The sequence below is a fragment of the Arvicanthis niloticus genome, chromosome 8, assembly GCF_011762505.2.
Source record: "Arvicanthis niloticus isolate mArvNil1 chromosome 8, mArvNil1.pat.X, whole genome shotgun sequence".
Taxonomy (NCBI): domain Eukaryota; kingdom Metazoa; phylum Chordata; class Mammalia; order Rodentia; family Muridae; genus Arvicanthis; species Arvicanthis niloticus.
This window is the reverse complement of record NC_047665.1, coordinates 62,712,248-62,730,867: the sequence shown is the minus strand read 5'-3', so window position 1 is coordinate 62,730,867 and position 18,620 is coordinate 62,712,248. Positions and strand designations below refer to the sequence as shown.

General features: G+C 42.3%; 1 protein-coding gene and 1 pseudogene across 2 annotated transcripts in view; one reads left to right on the top strand and one right to left on the bottom strand.

The window, feature by feature from the left end:
* Frmd4a (FERM domain containing 4A) overlaps positions 1-18,620 on the top strand; it is a 579,690-nt gene that overhangs the window by 38,473 nt on the left and 522,597 nt on the right. The gene's annotated exons all lie outside the window — the stretch shown is intronic.
* LOC143443415 (polypyrimidine tract-binding protein 1-like) overlaps positions 410-18,620 on the bottom strand; it is a 97,431-nt pseudogene continuing 79,220 nt past the window's right edge.

Here is an 18,620-nt window from a genome sequence, read left to right as displayed (position 1 = left end):
AGAGAATAGTGTCACTTGTGGCCCTATTTGAGGTGGTGGCCCCAGCTTCTGAGGAATATGTACAAGCCACCAGGCTCACCTACATGTTGAGAGGCAGACTTGGCTAACCTCAGTAGATGGCTGTGGTCTGCAATGCAGGCTGGTTTTGCAAGGCAGGAGAAGGCAGCTGTGTTCTGTGGTACCACCATGACCCCATGCCTATGCCCCTTCAAAACATGGTACTAGCTCTGACTGGGCCTCTGTGGCCCAAGCCATTTCCCTCTGTGACAATATGGTCTAGATTTAATTAAAAGAGGGGAAAAAGGTAAACTACTTTCTCTTGAAAAAATAAAATCTCTGATCTTGAAGGCCACTTCAATTGCTTTTTAAAAAGTGGCTTTTCTAGAATAGTGAGAACTGTTACAGGTACCTAGATGGTGGACTTGGGCAAGGATATGCACAAGTGGTGCCCCTTACCTGTGTCATGGCTGTACGGCTCCATCAGTGTCTGGACCATCTCCTGCTCAGTGCCCATCTGGATTGGTGCCATCTTGCCGAAACCCAAAGCCTTTGACCATGCCACTGGCACAGAAGAAAAGGGTCTCGAGGTCCTCCTTGGACACCCTGGGTGAGAGGCTGGAGAGATGAGGGTGGAAAGATGTTCTGAAATGTCTTGGGGCCCAGCTTCTCGAAGCACTACTGTAGTTGTCTCTCAAGGCAGCTGCACATTCTGGTGCTTTGAAAACATGGTGATGCACACTGACTTTCCCTGCAGCTTGTGTCTACTCAGGTGGCTCATGACCAGCTGGGCCTAGCTGCCAACAGCCATCTGTACCAATGTGCTCTGTTTGTTGAACAAGATATTTATTTACCCGCTTCATGACACTATGGACATAGAGGAGAATGAAGAGGCTTCAGGGTGTGACTGTTTCAGAGTTCAGGTTGCTGACCAGCAGGATGGAATTCATTCCCAACTCCTGCCAGGCCTAGGATGGCAATGCAGACAGTCATGGCTTCAACTGCTGCACATAGAATAGTTAGTGGGGCCAGCACTCTGTGGATGTTAGGAACAGAGAAGTAGAAGACTGCCACCATGGGTAGGTCCAGCAGCCTTGACTGTCTTCAGAGGGCAAGCCAGGGTGAGCATAGTGTTATTATGCTTGACATTGAGGCTGCTGAACTTGGAAACAACAGTGAGCAGCATGCAGCAGGCTTTGTAGGTGCTCTGGTCATCCAGTGACAGCTTGGTGTGCTGTATGCTCTCAGGCCAACATGCTGCAGCAGCACCTGGAATTGGTTGTTCTTTGCAAATGAGCTAATCTTGAGAACAGTATCACAATTAGATAAACTGATGAAGCACACCCAGGGGCACTGAGTAGAAGAGGGTTTCCATGGTGATCCTGAGCATGGGGACTCAGGCCTTCCATGGCCATGCTCAACCTCAGTGGAGACAGTCAACCAAGGGCAGGCTTCCCAACTACACAGAGTTCTCGGCCTGCAGATCTACCTGGGCATGCACCTGGTGGATCAAGCTGGTCCTGAGTTCTTTGAGGTTGGAGAACTGAATATAGATGGGCTATCCACACAGGATGGGCCCCAGGGACTGTAGTAGTTGGCCACCGCCTTGGCAACCTCCTTCGTGTTGACCTTGATGAAGGACTGGTTCTTCTTCACCAGCATGAGGAGGTTTGCTGACTTTCCCAAAGGGTAAGAGGTCCTCATCCTCTGTGACGTCACTGAGCAGCTTTGCATGTGCATGACTCTGGAGGGGACTCCTACCCAACTGTGGTCTCCATTCAACTTCCCACTATCGTTTCCACTGGCTGCTTCAGCTGAGTGACTGTTCTTGATGAAGGGGCAGTTGCTGACACACATAAAGAGCTTGTTGAATCCTGGCTCTGTACCTACCTACAGCTGCATCTGGGAGTATGCACATAGAGCAGACCCAGGGGGACAGAGTGGAGGTGCAGAAATCCCAAATAGACATTTTAAAAGGTGACGTTTATGCTTGCTTTACATAGAGAAGATTCAAAGTTTTCAATTTCTTCAATCTGTTGGTACTGGGAACTGAACTCCAGTCCTTTAGAAGAAACAAGCATTCTCAACCTTAACTCTGAGTCATTTCTCTAGTCCCTCCCACTGTATTTCACTAGATATGGCCTATTCATACCTGTTCAGACCCGTATATCACCCACTGACTTCCAATTCTCTGTCTGAATCAAACTAGATGGCTTCAGAAAGAGAACTGGTTTGGAGAAATGGGAAGAACAAGAGAATTGATATATACTAAGTAAATTCAATGATGAGCCCTAGAAATACTTAGTACCTAGAACTTTGCATAGATCCTACCCCAGCCTTGAGGTGTGTTACACCCATTTTACAGATAGTCAGGTGCATTGGCTTCCTTGCTAACGCTTTCACAGATAATGAAGATTGGAGAAAGTGGAATTCTTCAGCGTGACAGGGGCTTTCTAGCCTCCAGTGAGAGTAACTCAGAAGTCCATGTGTCAAAGCCTCATGCTCACACAAAGTTTCCATTGAGTCAACGGCCTCAGGTTCTTGTCCTGCTAATTGGAACGGGTTGCAATGGAGCACAGGGAGGGTGAGGATTTGGAGAGGAGCTTATTATGGGTGTGCAGATTGGGGCTTAATATAAAGTTCAGCTCCTGTGTGACAAAAGAACCAATGAGCTGCTAGTTTAGTGGCTTTTTATAGGACTTGAAACAAAAAGTGGGCTGAGGCACTGGTGCGTCCAGTTGACCCACCCTTCAGGTGTCTATGTGCTTCTCGATCCCAAATGTCTTGATTAGAGTTTTGGCCTCATCCTCACATAAAATCATCAAGCAGATGTTTAAAAATAGAAGAAAGATAACAAGAAGCCAGATGGTGCTCTAGAGTGTCCTAGTACATATGGAATTTCTGGCCTCTGGCTAGGACAGAACCAAATCCTTTCTGGCCAAGGACAAGAAAAGAGGACCCTGTCACTAAGCTACCTAACCAGGTTCTATCTCCTGGTATCACCACTAGAATGTTCTAGAAGTGGGTGACCATCCAGTGTCCCTCTAACTTTGTCTCCTTTCCACATCCCTAAGGGCTGTAGGTTACCTTACTCATGAAAGTCTGTACAACTTCACTGAGTTAGAAGCCTCCCATAGTGCAGTGGGGCTACCCTTCAGAATAAGTCTGTTTATTGGCATTCCCCATCGGTACCATTTCTTCTGAGTATCGCTGGCAGTTGGCATGTATCTGCTTAGAGTCCTAGCTAGAGTGAATCCAAGGGAGTGCTTTGTGCAGACAAAAGGGGGACTCAGACCCAAGGCAAGCAGACAAGGGAAGATGAGGTCCCACTGACACATACTGGATAGTCTGGAATAGGCTCAGCTAGCTGTTCTAAACTGGACCCTCAGTACAGCCACAATATATAGCCTCAGATATTTAGGTTACAAGCAACTCGGAATCATCACACTGAAAGCATTCTGCCACCATTAAAAAAAACAGTTGTGTATCTTCTATATATCAGGTTAGGTAAAGGTATTGGTTTTGTAGAATATGGTTCCCGCTCTTGACTACCACCTAGTGCTGTGTTGCTGTATTACAGACAAGTGGGGTTTGCCCTCTTCTCTGGATATAAGAGAAAGAATCCCCAGGAAAAATCACTGGGGAGAGAGTATTGTAGAATGAATAGGAGTTTTCTAGGAAGGGAAGGGCAAATGACAACCAGAGATCTATTTCCACCACATATTCATACATCATGAATTCTCCATGAGTGCATTTAGTACCCCACTAGATGTGGAGGTTCACTTTGTAACCCCTGTACCTGGAAGGCTGAGAAGGGAAGATTGTAATAGGTTCAATAGCATCTTAGGCTACATCGTGAGTTTCAGAACAGTATGGGTTATAACAGGAGACCCTGTCTCACAACAACAAAATGACCATCACTACTCATAGATACCATTGTTGAAGATATTAGTGTGTTTAGCCAATAACAAGACTTGGTCATTAATTTTTCCTGTTGTTGGTGGTGATGGTGCAAATCAAGTTCCCACTATCATTAGCCGCAGTGTTGTTTGGCTTTACGCTCACATAAGAATGGTACATTTAATGGTAATATTAACTGTCACATTACTGGCCTCCTATGTTCCTATTATGTCCCAGGCTCTTTGGTGCTAGTTATGTGTGCAACCTCATTTCAGTTTTAAAACAGTCCAGTGAGTCAGACCTTCCTGCCTGTACTTTGCAATGAGAGAATAGAGAGGTGGGATACCATGGCACACTTTGGGTTTACCTTAACTTGCCAGTCATTTGTCTGAGCAACAGCAAGTCACTGAACTAACCCAATATCAGGTTTCTCATTAACAATGTGGGAATGGGTCTATACCATAGGTATCCATGATGTATCAAAGGGTGAAGCAAGATGTTTTGTGTTTATCTGCTGGCCCACTGCTCGGCTCCATTAGGTGAAGGAGGGGTATGTTTAATTCTTATTGTTATCATAGGGGTTAGCTTGCCTAGGATAGATTTTACACTTAGTATAAAACAGAATCAATGCCTGGGCAAATTTATAGAATCAACCAAGTTATGTGTTATAAATAAACAAATGAAAGTCAACATGACATACAATCAAAGGAATTCATGTCATTATGAGGCACCAAGGAAATGGTTTGGAACATAAAAAGAAATAAATATTCAAGAGTATTGAATACAAATGTATGAAACCAACTTACAAAATTCTATTTGGATTTTTTTAACTGATTTTTTCTGATATTTTCTCTGCCTCTCTTGTTCATCTTTATGAGGAAGATAGGTATATATGTAGGAAAGAGATGAAAATGAACTTGTAATAGGATGTGCTATGTAATTTCTTTTCATGTGCATGATAGTACACGTAGAAGCCTGGGTTTGACATTGGGAGACATCTGTTATTACTCTTCTTCCTTATTCTATGAGGCAGAGGCTTTCACTCAGACCCAGAGTTTGCTCATTAGGGTAGTCTGGCTAGTCAGTTTGCTGTTCGAATTCCATGTCTCCACCTTTCTGGCCTGGAAGTAGGAATGAGTCCACACATATACCCAGCATTTATGTGGTTCACTGGGGACCTGAACTCGGGTTCTCATGTGACCAGAGCTTTAACCACTGAGCCATCTCCCCAGTCTCTTGTTATATGTCATTTCTTTTCTATTCAGCCTTGTGTGGTCTCAGCGATGAGCTTTTCCATCGACTGCTGTTTTAACAACTGCAACCATTGATGGATGACGTCATTCCAATCTGAAACCTTTTTGGACTCTCGAATCTTCCTCAGTTAAAGTTAGCTTTTGGTACAAATCCAAACCTAAGGATAAGAGACGTGGCTGGGAATTACGCCTCAAGATGCTGAGTGGATGACATTTAACAAGTGCTGCCTCTGCTGATGCTGCCTCCTGATAATCCTCCTGGATTTGATGAGTTTGCACTTGTGGCTCAAACTGAAACTCATGTAAGACACTAGCATCCTTTGAAGACAGAGCTCCTAACTGTCCAGTGACAATGTTTGGGCTTGAGCTTTTTACAGCCCCTTCTGGAGGGACACACTTTGATGTCATTTCAAACCTCAATAAATCACATTTTCAGGTGGCTTAAACAGTGTTTCCAGACTGAAGACTCTGAGCAAGAGGGCATGCCTACATGGATAACAAGCCAGTCCGAGAGCAGCCACATAAAGAAGGAGCTTCCTGATGTCAGTTGTGTGCAGAGGACTTCCATTTCAAATTCTTGTAGTGCTGGAATGGTCAGTCAGATGGTGACTAGATTTGTCTCCGTCTTCTCCTGCCTACACTCATCAAGCCTGTCTTTCCCATTACAGGGATCACGTATGATCCGTGGCCTGCACTCTGTTGATCTGTCAGTTTCTTAGTTGTTCTTTAGTTCTCTTTTTTTGTTCTAGAAGTTTCCAAGAATATTTTTTTTTGGGGGGGAGTGTGGTTCATCAGCTAGTCTTGGGACTAGGAAGTAAAGAAAGACATTTTCCTCAAAGCTGGTGCCAACACCGTGTTAGAATTGATTCCTTCCTCTGCCTCTCCCATCTTTATTTAATCTACAGCTTCTCCATGGCTTGAGCAGAGACAATTACTCATTTTATTAGACGACTTGCCTGGGTAACTTCTGGAAGGATGGATGACTCACAGTTGCTGGTTAATCTTGTCTGCCAGCAAGAGAATTATCTAAGTAGGCTGTCAGCTTCCCCTGGAACAGTCTAATAACCGAGTCCAACCTATGTCCCAGGGGGCTGCATGCCACCAAGGATGGTTTGGATGTGATGTGGCTTGACATAAACTCATTAATTTGCTTAAAAATTATGATTTAGGGCAAGTTTTTTTGTAGCCTGGTTATATACAGTTCCTTATGTATACTCGAAGATGCTAATGTAGTTTCACAATATCAAAGGTTTAAACACATTTGGACCAGTTCCTAATATCTTGAGAAGTGAACTTCCAGACTCTTGATGATGTTCTCATACAATCTGTCTAATTATATTCTTGCTCTGTGTCCCCTACCTGTGACAACTCACCTAGGTCAGAATCAAACCAGAGTAGGTTATGTAGGCTCAGAGTAGGGCATCTGGATTGCATGATGGTTAAGGGTAGATCTCAATGGTCTGTGGACGTTTAATTGATGCAGTGTTTAATCTGGGAAGTGAAACAGAGAAACTTCTGCTCCGTGGAGATTGGGTGTTGAGGGTGGAAGCCCTCTGAAGGACCTAATCTTTGTGGCAGGAATGAATGGGTCTGTTATAGAGAGAGCAGGCAGCTTCAAGGTTCTCTCACCCTTGTGGTCTCTTGCTTGACTCATGTGTGCCTTCCACCATCAGCTATGCTATGATGTAATATGACCGGTGCAGGGGCATGCTTTTGGACTTGCCAGCCTCCAGAGTTGTGAGTTACATCAATCTATTTTTGCATGTGCGTGTGCGTGTACATGTGTGTGGGATATACAAAAATGTGTGGCTGCCCACGCATGTTTGTATGTCTGTGCTTATGCATATGGAGATCAGAGGTCAACCTCAGCTGTCACTCCTCAGACAATATCCACCTTGTTTTCTGAGACAATGGTTCTCACTGGGATCTGGGACTCATTCATTGGGTTAGGCTGGCTGACCATCAAGTTCTTTCCATGCATCCATCTACCTTCATCAGTCCAGTGTACTGGGCACTACCATTCCCAGCTCCTTTATATAAGCTCTGGAGATGCAAACTCAGATGCTTATGCTTACGTGACAGGTACCTTACCTTCTCAGCCATCTCACCAGCCCCAAATATCTTTTCTCCATAAAGAAACCAGTCGGTGAGATTTTGTTATAGCTGCACAAAATAGGCTAAGAGAGTTATTTGGCTTGGATTGAATGTGCCTCACACTCTCTGAGTGCCCATGGATCAGCATGAGCAAGGCCACTGCAGCAGAGTCTCCGTTAAGTGGTCAGCACACCTTGAAATTGTCTCTGCCTCAGTTAGCTGTGTTGGAGAAAAGAAAAGCCCATGTTTTCCTTGGGTGATGAACAAGGAAACCAAACCCCACAGAGAAAAAGAAGAACAGACCTGAAGCCACAATGAGGTAGGAGCATTCTCCATCTCTCCCAGACAAGCAGCAATAGCTGTCTGTAAGCTGGAGGGCCAGAGATGGGGGATCTCAATTGTTCTAAGAAGCTGTAAACCTCAGAACAAGGAATCACAATGATGCAGCCATAATCTAAAACAGAAGGTCTGGATGCTGTCTGGATCCATTGATGTGAGCCAGGTTGAGCAGCTGGAATGCTCTCTGGATCCACACCATAGGTCACAGTGGCAGCAGCAGTGCCTGCATTTACTTGGCAAGGGTGGGGCTTGTGTGCACCAACTGGTTTTCTCTTTCCCCACTTGCATTTATCTCAGGCCCCCAGCGCATTGGACCATGCTGCCCACAGTGAAGGCAGGCCATTGTGCTCCTAGCTCCTCTCTCTTATGTCTTCTTGGCAAATGCCCCCACAGACACACCTAGAAGAATGTCTCATTGATTATAGACATCTCTCAGTTCTCACAAGTTGGCCATCAAGATTAAGCATCATAGGTGGCGGAAGGGACGTGTTACAAATGGAATGCCTTAAATAATGTGGCTATTTCTTATCATTCTAGAAACTGGTACATACAAAAGCAAATCACTGGACGGTTCTGGTTGGTGCTCACTTCCTCATATGATATAAGAGGCAGGGAAGCTCTTCAGGACCTATTTTTGGGGGTCATAATCCAAAGACCATATATTCCAACACAATAGTCTTGGGAGATAAGATTTCATTATAGATTTGGGAGTTGGGCAAGGTTCACATGAAGTCCAAAGCATCCTTCATTCCTTCCAGACAACCATGATGGCTTCTCTTGACAATGTCATGTAGCTGTCATGCTTACTGAGCCCCCACAGAGGTGAGATCTTCAGAAGGACAGAACAGGACAACATCAGGAGGGTCAAGAATTAACACTTCAGAGAAGCAGGTGGAGTCCATAAAGCATGCTGTCTGTAGTCTCTTTCTGGCCTTTTCCTCTGGTCTCAGGGATGAGTGTTTATGGCACCAAGGCCAAAATTTTTCTGTATAATTTTATCCCACTTTGAACTTTCCAGGGCAGGAACAGAAGCCAGAGGCAGAGCGCCAAAGGGATAAATTTGTGCTCTGAAATGGGGGCACTGAGTTCTCGCATTGAAAGCCCTCAGAACTAGGGCCTCCTCATTAAAAGATTCTAAAGACAGCCCCCTCTGAATAGCTTTCCCAAGAATCCATTGGAAAGCAAATTCTGGGTGGCAGGGTTTGTGCCAAGTGGCTTTTGTGGCGGTCTCAGGGGAGGCGCCTTAGAGGAAGTGTCCAAATTGAGTCACAACTCGGACTGATTGTCAAACTGGTCACATTAGCTTCTCCCATGTTTGTCTGTAGGTCTCCGGAGCTCTCAGTATCCTGAGATGGCCAGGGTGCTAAAGCCGGTCTTCAAGAAACTCAGCAAGATTAGCACTTTAGAGCCAAGAGTCCTTACACACTAACCAAACACTACACTCTTCTTCATCAAGGAAAGCCGCCCCCACAAGTCACGTGATTTGGCCAATGTCAGACACAGCAGAGTCAAGATGAAAACTTGGTCTCTTCGTCTCTTCTACTCTTTTATGGTTTCAAAGACCAGGGGCTGGGGAGCTAGCTTGGTGATAGAGACACCCAGAATCACAAAACGATAACAATAATAACAATATGGCAATAGAGTAAGACCAGAAGTGGACTCCTGATGGAAAAATTAATTTTACCTAAATTCATAGATATTTGCATTTACCCATTGGTTCATTATATTGTGGTCTGGTTGGCATAGAATAAAGTATGAACTTCAAAATAAATCAAAACTGCTTTAATAACATCAACTGAAATGTAGCATGACCTTATTCTCTGCTCTGGGGAATACGTTGTTCACCCTTTTTCCACTCCCTTTCTTTGTACTGTCTGATGCATTTGCGGGGACTTATTCAAATGCTTACTGTTATGTCATAGTTGCAGAGGCTCCCACAGGCCAGTGTGTTTGAACACTTGGTCTCCAGCCGGTGGTGGTATTTTGAGAGACTGTGAAACCCTTAGGAGGTGGGATTTAGATATAGGAAATGGGACACTAAGGGGGTGGAGTGGTAACAGGCTTGTTCCAGTATAATCCAGCCCTAGTTCCAGCTCTGGCCCAAGCTCTCTAGTTCTTGGTCCACAGTAGCCATAGCTTCTTATGAGAAGTCATGTTCAATGCATTGCTGGGATGTAACATCACAAACCCTGAGCCCAAATAACAACCTCCACTATGCTGCTTCTTGTCATGCATTCAGTCACAGTAACAAGAAATATAACTAACAGGACACCAACCACATGGCTGTTTATGGGGATCCACACAGTGCCTGAACAGTCAGGCTAAAAACCACAGTAAGAATGCTTTTGAACTTGTCCAGCAGTGATGATACACACCTTTAATCTCAGCAGTTGGGAGGCAGAGGCACATGGATCTCTGTGGGTTTGATGTAGCCTGATCTATAGAGCAAGTTCTAAGGCTGCCAAGTTTATACAGAGAAACTATTTCTAAAAAAAAAAAAAAAAAAAAAAAAAAAAAAAAAAAAAAAAAAAAAAAAAAAAAAAGGAAGAAAGGAAAAAAGAAAGAAAGAAAGAGAGAAAACTTTTTATATCCCCAATACATTTCTATTCCTCTATGCTGCTAACACCATGGAAATTCTCCTCTATATATCTTGAATGGATTTATACTCTCAGTCTTGATTTGGAGGGACTGCATCGCCAGGCACTCAGGAGGCACTAGATGACCTTGTGGAAACAGGAGGGAGGAGACTGGCATGAGCCAGGAGCTAGAGTTAGGACCTGAGTTTTGAAGCTTTGACCAGGACAGGAGGAAACTTACCAAAGACCTTCCAGAGCAGACCTTCTTGAATGTTCTGAGACACTGAAAAAGAAGCAGTTAACCTGAAAACTAAAATTCCATCTCTAAGCCCAGGAGCAGAGATAAAACTTGATTCAGGATTCATGTGGGAACCCAAAATAGAAGGAGGGACCCGAGAGAGGAAGTATCCAGCAACCCCTGAGAACAGCACTGATGTGCCTTGACCTGCTTGCCTGGCTGACCCGTAGAGGCTGCAGGTGCTACAGTTTAGCTGGACAGTATCCTGTTGACGCACATGTGTTAATTTTCATGTTTATAAAATGTGATGCTCTTTGACCCTTTCTTTCTCCAAGTCCTCCTTGGTGGAGGTTTGGAACTTGTCTTTCCAACCATAGAAAAAAACATTAGGAATCCCAGTTCCCAGTTTCTAGTTCTCTGGCCTGGTTCATTAAAGTCATACCACACTGACAATGTAGCAGGCTTTCAAGGTACTGGCCATGCCTTCCTTTCTCCCTTCTTTCTCTCCAAAGTTTTGAGTCTTCCACAGCCTCTCGGCTCCTCAGAATGAACCATGCCTCTTTTAGGGCAAAATAATGGAGTGGAAAGGAATGTGAGACATGGGATTCCGAGCTATGTATGAAGTGTAGATTGCTATTGTGTGACCCAAAGTGAGTGACCTGTCCTTCTGTGCTTCAGAGTGCTTACAGTTTGTGATCTGTAAAAGTGATTCCTGCACATCACCCTGACAGTCTGTCTTTATGAAATGTTGACAATCATAACTAGCAGAGAGACAGACAGAAGGACAGACCTCTAAATTCTCCTCCTAAAACCTACAGGTTTCCGACTACCTCCAAAGCTAGTAAGAAGTCAAAGGTTTTTTGTTTGTTTGTTTGTTTGTTTGTTTGAGACAGCCTTACTATGTAGTTCTGGCTGTTCTGGGACTCACTATGGAGACCAGACTGGCCCTGAAATTACCAATATCCACCTGCCTCTGCCATCTGAGTACTGGCATTAAAGCATGTGCCACTATGCCCAACCCAAAGGGATTTATTGAATGCCTGGATCATTATAGTTTCTCTATGACATAGTCATAATCTTCAGGCCCCTGAACTTTATTAAAGGCACAAAGTCTCCCTCTCGATTCTTTCCAAAGCAACTGGATTCCTGATAAAAGAAAAGGCTCTCGAGTCACAGTTGCAGGTATGGGGCGTTTTAGGCTATCATGGTCCTTGCCGTGCCTTCATATAGAATCTGGGGGCCTGAAAAAGTCTTAAAGTTTACCTCTCCCAAGCTGTTTTAACTTGAAAATGCAATCAGGATTGACCACACACACACACACACACACACACACACACACACAGAGAGAGAGAGAGAGAGAGAGAGAGAGAGAGAGAGAGAGAGAAAAAAAAACATATTACCAGTTTGTGGGAATTTCTATGGCCACAAAATGAATATTTTATTTGAAAAGCTATTTTGTGGAAATTGGTGGGAAATAAGTGTTATGGCTGAGAAACAAAGGTTGAATCTTTGATCAGAGATGAACAGAAAAAGGGGTATCTGTAGCCCAAATAATCATCATTTATTTTATGTATCTTCTAAGGTTACAGAATGATTTACTTCACCCTCCACAAGGCAGACCTGTTTTCAAAAAGCAACAGTATAGAGTTTCAAGTATCAAGGTGTCTTTTTGGATCAAATATTTATAAATTAAATTGATTCGTGTGTTAACTTCAAAGACAGTGGAGTTTTAGAGACAGTGCCCCTTTGTGAAGACTAAGCTTAGAGTGTCCCAGCATGATTGACCAACTAAAGGAAAAACAACCAGCAAAAGTCACGTGGCTTCAAAGAACCATGCCTTGAAATTTCCATGACATTCATGAGAATTAGTCACACTCGATCAACCCAAGAAACTGAGACAGAAAAAAAATGAAGTGACTTTCAGAAAACTGCAAAGCTGGCAACTGGCAAAAGATAGGTGGAGGTGTTGGGATGGGGTGTCTTGATTGGCTTAGATACAGATCCTTTTTACTTTTCCCACTCTTTGATAAGGACACAAATGATAATGGTTCCAAACAAATGATACTTGCTGCATCCTGGGGCAATGTGAACACACTATTCACCCTAGATAGAAAACCCCAATGGAAGCACTAGGCAACAATACCCTACTTACAAGAGAAGAGATGAGGAGTTACTCTCAGGAGTGTGGATGGCTGAAAGGCATCTGCGTTTCTGAAAGCCTACCCTAGCATGGATGAAAACTCACAAAAGCTGGAACCCTGGAGTTCTCTGCAGGACTTATAAGTAGATCTTCAGGTTGGAGAATCTTTAGAAACCCTAAAAGCTTATATACAGTGAGGATGGAGGGGCCTTGTATACCTTGTCAGTTTCAGGAGCTTCCTGAGACTTGTGAGTTGTCTATTCCCTGACTCTTTACAAACCTACTCTAAGAATTTTCTGAGTCTAAGAGACTCCCTTTAGAGCATCCTGAGTCTTAATAAGCTAGCTTCTCGCTAAGATGGACTATTTCAACTCTGAAGGAATGGTTATACAGTGCATATCCTCCTTAAGTTACTCAATATCCTTTAAACTTGGGCTACTCAAGTGACTATTTCTAGTCAGTGGTTACAAGAAATTATGTATCACTTTCTAGCTGAGGAAGTTGAGAGCTAGCATGACCTCTTCAGCCATGCTTTTCCTGTGATACAGCTACAAGATGGGATAAAGCTACCTGAATAGCACCAGGTTTTGCATGATAAAATATATATTATATATTATATATTATATATTATATATTATATATTATATATTATATATTATATATTATATATTATATATTATATATTATATATTATATATTATATGTTATATGTTATATGTTATATGTTATATGTTATATGTTATATGTTATATGTTATATGTTATATGTTATATGTTATACATCATATGTCATATGTCATATAGTATATATTGCATATCATATATTACATATTATATATTATATATTATATATTACATATTATATATGTTATATGTATTTGATTATTAAGATTTTAGGATTTATTTGTTGGTACTATAGAGCTTTTCTTAACCTGATCAATGTAGTAAATTTCTTTCTGATCATCTTACCAAATAGTTGGGTAAAGGAGCATTTTTACTATTAAATCTAGTTGCTAACTTAAAATAATTTTAAATGTAATAAGGTAATTGTTATAAAAGTTCTACTGATAAGGCTTTATGAATTATATATACTACTGTAGTCACTCTGCAGTTCAGAATAGCTTTACATTACAAGTTAAAGCGTTCTTGAGTACAGTTTTGAAAGTGCAGATTATTCTGCAAAATGTCAGGAAAATACCTCACAGTCTTCCTAGTTGGCTCTCTCTCTCTCTCTCTCTCTCTCTCTCTCTCTCTCTCTCTCTCTTAAATATGGAAGCTGGTCATTAAATTAGAACACAGTTTCACATAAAGATGTTTCAAACCTAATACCTTTGGGGGGTATTGTTGCTAAGGAGGAAGAGGAAAGCAATTACAGAACATAGCTGCTGCCCCCTAACACTGGTCCTAAGAGCGTCTCTGGGGGAACCTTTGGGAGTTTGCCTGGTGGATGATTAAAAACAATAATGGGAAAAAAATGCTTCTCCAGCTTTGATCTGACTGTTTCCAGATGGCTCAGTGCAGTGACTGGGGCTAGGAGGGGAAATTTCTCCCTTAAAGTACACAGATAAATAGACAACCTGGGAGTTTTCAGATCACAACCATTGTAGCAGAGAAGATACTGGCTTCCACAGAATAACCTTTTCTTAATCTCAGAATCGGTATGCTACCTTATGTGGCAAAAGAACTGTTGGGCCAAGGGTCTCCAGAACAGTGGTTCTCAACCTGTGGATCGCAACCCCTTGGTGGGTCAAAAGATCCTTTGACAGAGGTCCCATATCAGATATCCTCTATATCAGACAATTCACATTCACGATTCATGATTTACATTACGATTCATAACAGTAACAACATTACAGTTATGAAGCAGCAACAAAAATAATTTTATGGCAGGGGTCACCACAACATGAAGGACTGTGTTAAAAGGTCGCAGCATTAGGAAGAACCATTGAGAGCCACTGCTCCAGAGAAACAGACCATGTAGAGTATGAAGAAATAGGAGAGGCAGTTAAGGAAATTGACCCACGTGGTTACAAAGGCTGCCACTGCTCCAGCCACCCAAGCATCCTTTCCAGCAGAACAGAGACTACCAGTTCATTGCCTGATGAGGCAAGGAGCTAATGGATGAAGGAATTGAGACTAAGATCATCAACTCCCTTAATGATGATCCCTAACAATATTAATCATTATTAGCTTTCAATTTTTAACCCATTCATTTGATCAAACTGCCATCTCATAGCCATAATCAATTCACAAATTTATTTAAGCTTAAGGACTTATTAGGGCATGGTGCCTCCTACCTATAATCCTAGCATTTGGGGAGTTGAAGCAGGAGGATTGATGTTGACTTAACATCTGCTGGGCTACATAGCCAGTAGAATCACCTCAGAAGAGTGGAACATTTTCCAGTTGGAGATCAGAGATATTTGAAAGACATTAGAAAATGGAAGTGTGAAAAGAGGGATATTCCAGTGCTGGCTCTGAAGATGAAGACAGGGCTCATGCAGCAAGTCATGAGGGTCTGTGGAAGCTGGAAACTTTCTCCCCTAAAGCTGACAGCTTGATCGGAGCTCCTGCCAGGCCTCTCTGCTCTGTGACTCTAAGATGCTGGATGGGCATCTTTAGGCTGCTAAGCCTGAGATGATTTGTCATAGCAGCAATGAGAAAGGAATATGACCATGAAGGACTCAAAAGCTTTCTGTAAAGCAGTCAGTTTTGAATACAACCGGCCTCTGAGGTTGATGTTTCACGCATATTCTTTCTTGACTCTGGCTAGAAGTGTGTGTGGGTAGGATAGAGGTCAACGTCATGTGCCTTTTTCGATCACCCTCTACCTTCTTTTTTGAGACAAGGTTTGTCATGGAACCTGGAACTTTTAAGTCCCTAAAATACTCTGTTTTCTGCTTCCCTAGAGCTGGGATTACAGGCATGCATCACCATGCCCTGTCTTTTCACATAAATTCTGGAGAATTTAAGTCAGGTCTTTGGGCATGGCAAACATTTTACCTATCAAGCCATCTCCCTGGCCTTACAGTGGCATTATTTGATGCTGTATATATCCTTACCCGTATACCTTTATTACTAGCTACCACGAACACCTTATCCCACCCACATCAGCCCGGGGCTATGTTAGCATGATTTACAGTCCCAAACACAATCATTTAAACAGACAAATGGGAATATTTTTAGGGTTCTTCACTCTTGCCCTTCAGTTATTTTACCCAGATCTCAGAAAGTTTCATCACTGGCATTTGGTGGCTCTTATTCCCAAGGCATGTGATGAGTGGACAACTATCACTTATAGTCAGTTCAACTGTGGCAATATTTTAATGCAATTGAGACATGATTATAGCCACCACAAAATAGGTAGAAAGTGAAAAACCACTCAGCTCCCTGGATGGTTCACTATCACAGGAAATACTGCATTTGTTGGCTTGGCTGGAGCAGAGCATTGCCTCTGACCCACATAAGCTTTGCGTTTCTATGGGATGTTGTATAGCTCTTGTAATGTTTTCTGTATGTCAAGAAATAGCCATTTGCTTCCTCATGGAGTCGGGGGTTCAACTGGCTTTGAGACACTTGGAAGGCTTTGCCGGAGCCCCTGCCAGGCAGCTTGCTTGTGAGGAATCATAACTATTTACCCACCATAATTCTTTGTATGAAGATGAATGAAAAGTAAGTGAATTGAGACAACCTTGTAGAGTATCACATTCTCTGGGCTTAGGCCTCCCTGTAGAAGCATCTAGACCTAAGACTGTAGCAATATGGATGGTGAGTGTTCAAGATCCTCATTGCTTAGGCTAGATACATCAAAAGAAAGAAATCACGTTTGGTGTGATAAGAGGCCTGTATTGTTGGGAGATGTTGTCCTTTGCAGAAAGACATTGCAATTGAGAAGAGTTGTTTGTTTCTTGCTGCTCACTAATACTCTGAGCTGGGAGTTTTATTTCAGACAGGAAGCCAAAATCTCAAATACATATATGGCTAAGTCGATAATAGAAAGTTAAGTAGATTGGTGATAGACATCCATGCACAAATACATACTAAATATAGTAATTAGTTTCCTCCCTGTTTTCACTTGAAAAGTAATAATACTATTACCTACGGATCATTTTTCTAAGTAGGCTTCATTGACACAGCTGAACCATGCCATGGTTGAAATAATTGTTGCTTTAAAAGTTATGAAACTGATTCACAGCCCACAAAGTGCTGGAATAGTGCAAGATAAAAATTCCAGGTTTTTCCCATTTAACATCAGGCTGAATTCTGACATGTGGAAACTAGTTCCATACAATCCCTTGTGCATAACTGCAGCTAGTAATTAGGTATCTAAGTTAGGTCACCAAGCCTATTAAGTCATATGATAATATTTGAGTCTTCACAATTTAAATGTGATTCTTCAAGATTCAGAGTTTGTAAACAAAGGAGCCAGAACTCAAATCTAAACATCAGAAAGTCTGAATTTATTTAATTATACTAATGTGTAGTTAATGTATGAACATTAAATCAATAGTTATTTATAGCTTTGAATGGGTTATTAACCTCAGTAAATTCCTAGTTGGCTGAATTGCAGATGGCAGGGAGAGAGGAGAGCCAGAGAGTGTTATCCATTTTTGATCTAAAATACATATTCTGGCCAAGCAGGATACTAACACAGTTATTAATAAGAGAAGGATCTTAGCATTGGACATATCTATGTATAAACTGTGATGTCTTTACATTCTTAACTGACAATTAAAAAGTTAATTGCTGGCAACCTAGTTTCTTTTGTTGTTAAAATTGGCAAAATTAATAACTTATTCATCATTATTATGAATAATAATCCTTTTCAGAGGACACTATAAAGGTTAAATGAACTTGAGTATAATGAAACATCTTTGAAATGCATCTGTGTGCATACATATGATGTATGTATGTGTACATGTTCGTGGATGTGTACCTCTGTGTGTGTGTGCACGTATGTGTCTGTGCATATACATGTATTCGTGCATGTAGAGTTTAGTTTGACATCCGGTGTCTTCCTTGATCAAAGCCCACCTTTTCTTTTTATTTTTTTGAGACAAGGTCTCCTCTCACCTAACCTGAAGTTCACGGATTCAGCAAGGTTACCTAGCCAGTGGGCTCCAGAGAGCCACATACCTTCTCTACTCCAGTTCCTTCCTCCCTCCCTCCCTCTCTTCCTTCCTTCCTTCCTTCCTCCCTTTTTTCCTTCCTTCCTTCCTTCCTTCCTTCCTTCCTTCCTTCCTTCCTTCCTTTCTGTCTTTCTTTCTTTTACATGACTTGCATGTGCTTTATGGAGTATACTGTCTTCCCAGCCTCATGCATACAATTTTTCTCACTCCTATGCTCTGTCTTTTCAACTTCCAACCATGTTCACAAGAACAGGGGCAGCTTCACTGTCTGGAAAGACACGGGTAGGCAAAATAAGCCAGCTGTAGAAATAGAAACACTGCATATCTTCACACATGTAGAAAAATGGAAATGCTAATTACCCTGAATTGGCTCTTATAATTATAAATGTGTCTTAAATTATTATCCTAGATTCTATGAAGATGTGTGCATACTACATCTCAATTAATATAAAATAGTAAGTCAGGTACCGTGGTGTATGCCTGTAATCCCATCACTTGGGAGGCTCAGACAGGATGCTCATGAATTTGAGGCCAGCCTGGCCTACATAGTGAATTTCAGAACAAGATCCTGCCTCAAAAAAAGCTGAAACAGAGAGCAGGGGAGTTAGGAGAGTGTATTGCCCTTGCAGAGGACCCAAGGTTGGTTCCCATTACCCAGGTCTGGTGACCACAACTCCCTGCAACTCCAGCACTCCATCTCTAGGTGGACTGACACCATTTTTTGGCCTCCAAGGGTACCTGCATTAATGAGCACATACCCATACACATGCATGCACGTGCACCCATGCACGTGCGCACACACACACACACACACACACACACACACACAGGCACAAATAAAAATAAATCTAAATAAAACCTTAATTAAGCTCAGAAAGATGGCTGAATGGATAGAGTATTTGCTGCATTAAGCGGAGGATTGGAATCTCCATAACCAGTGTAAAACTAGGCAAGA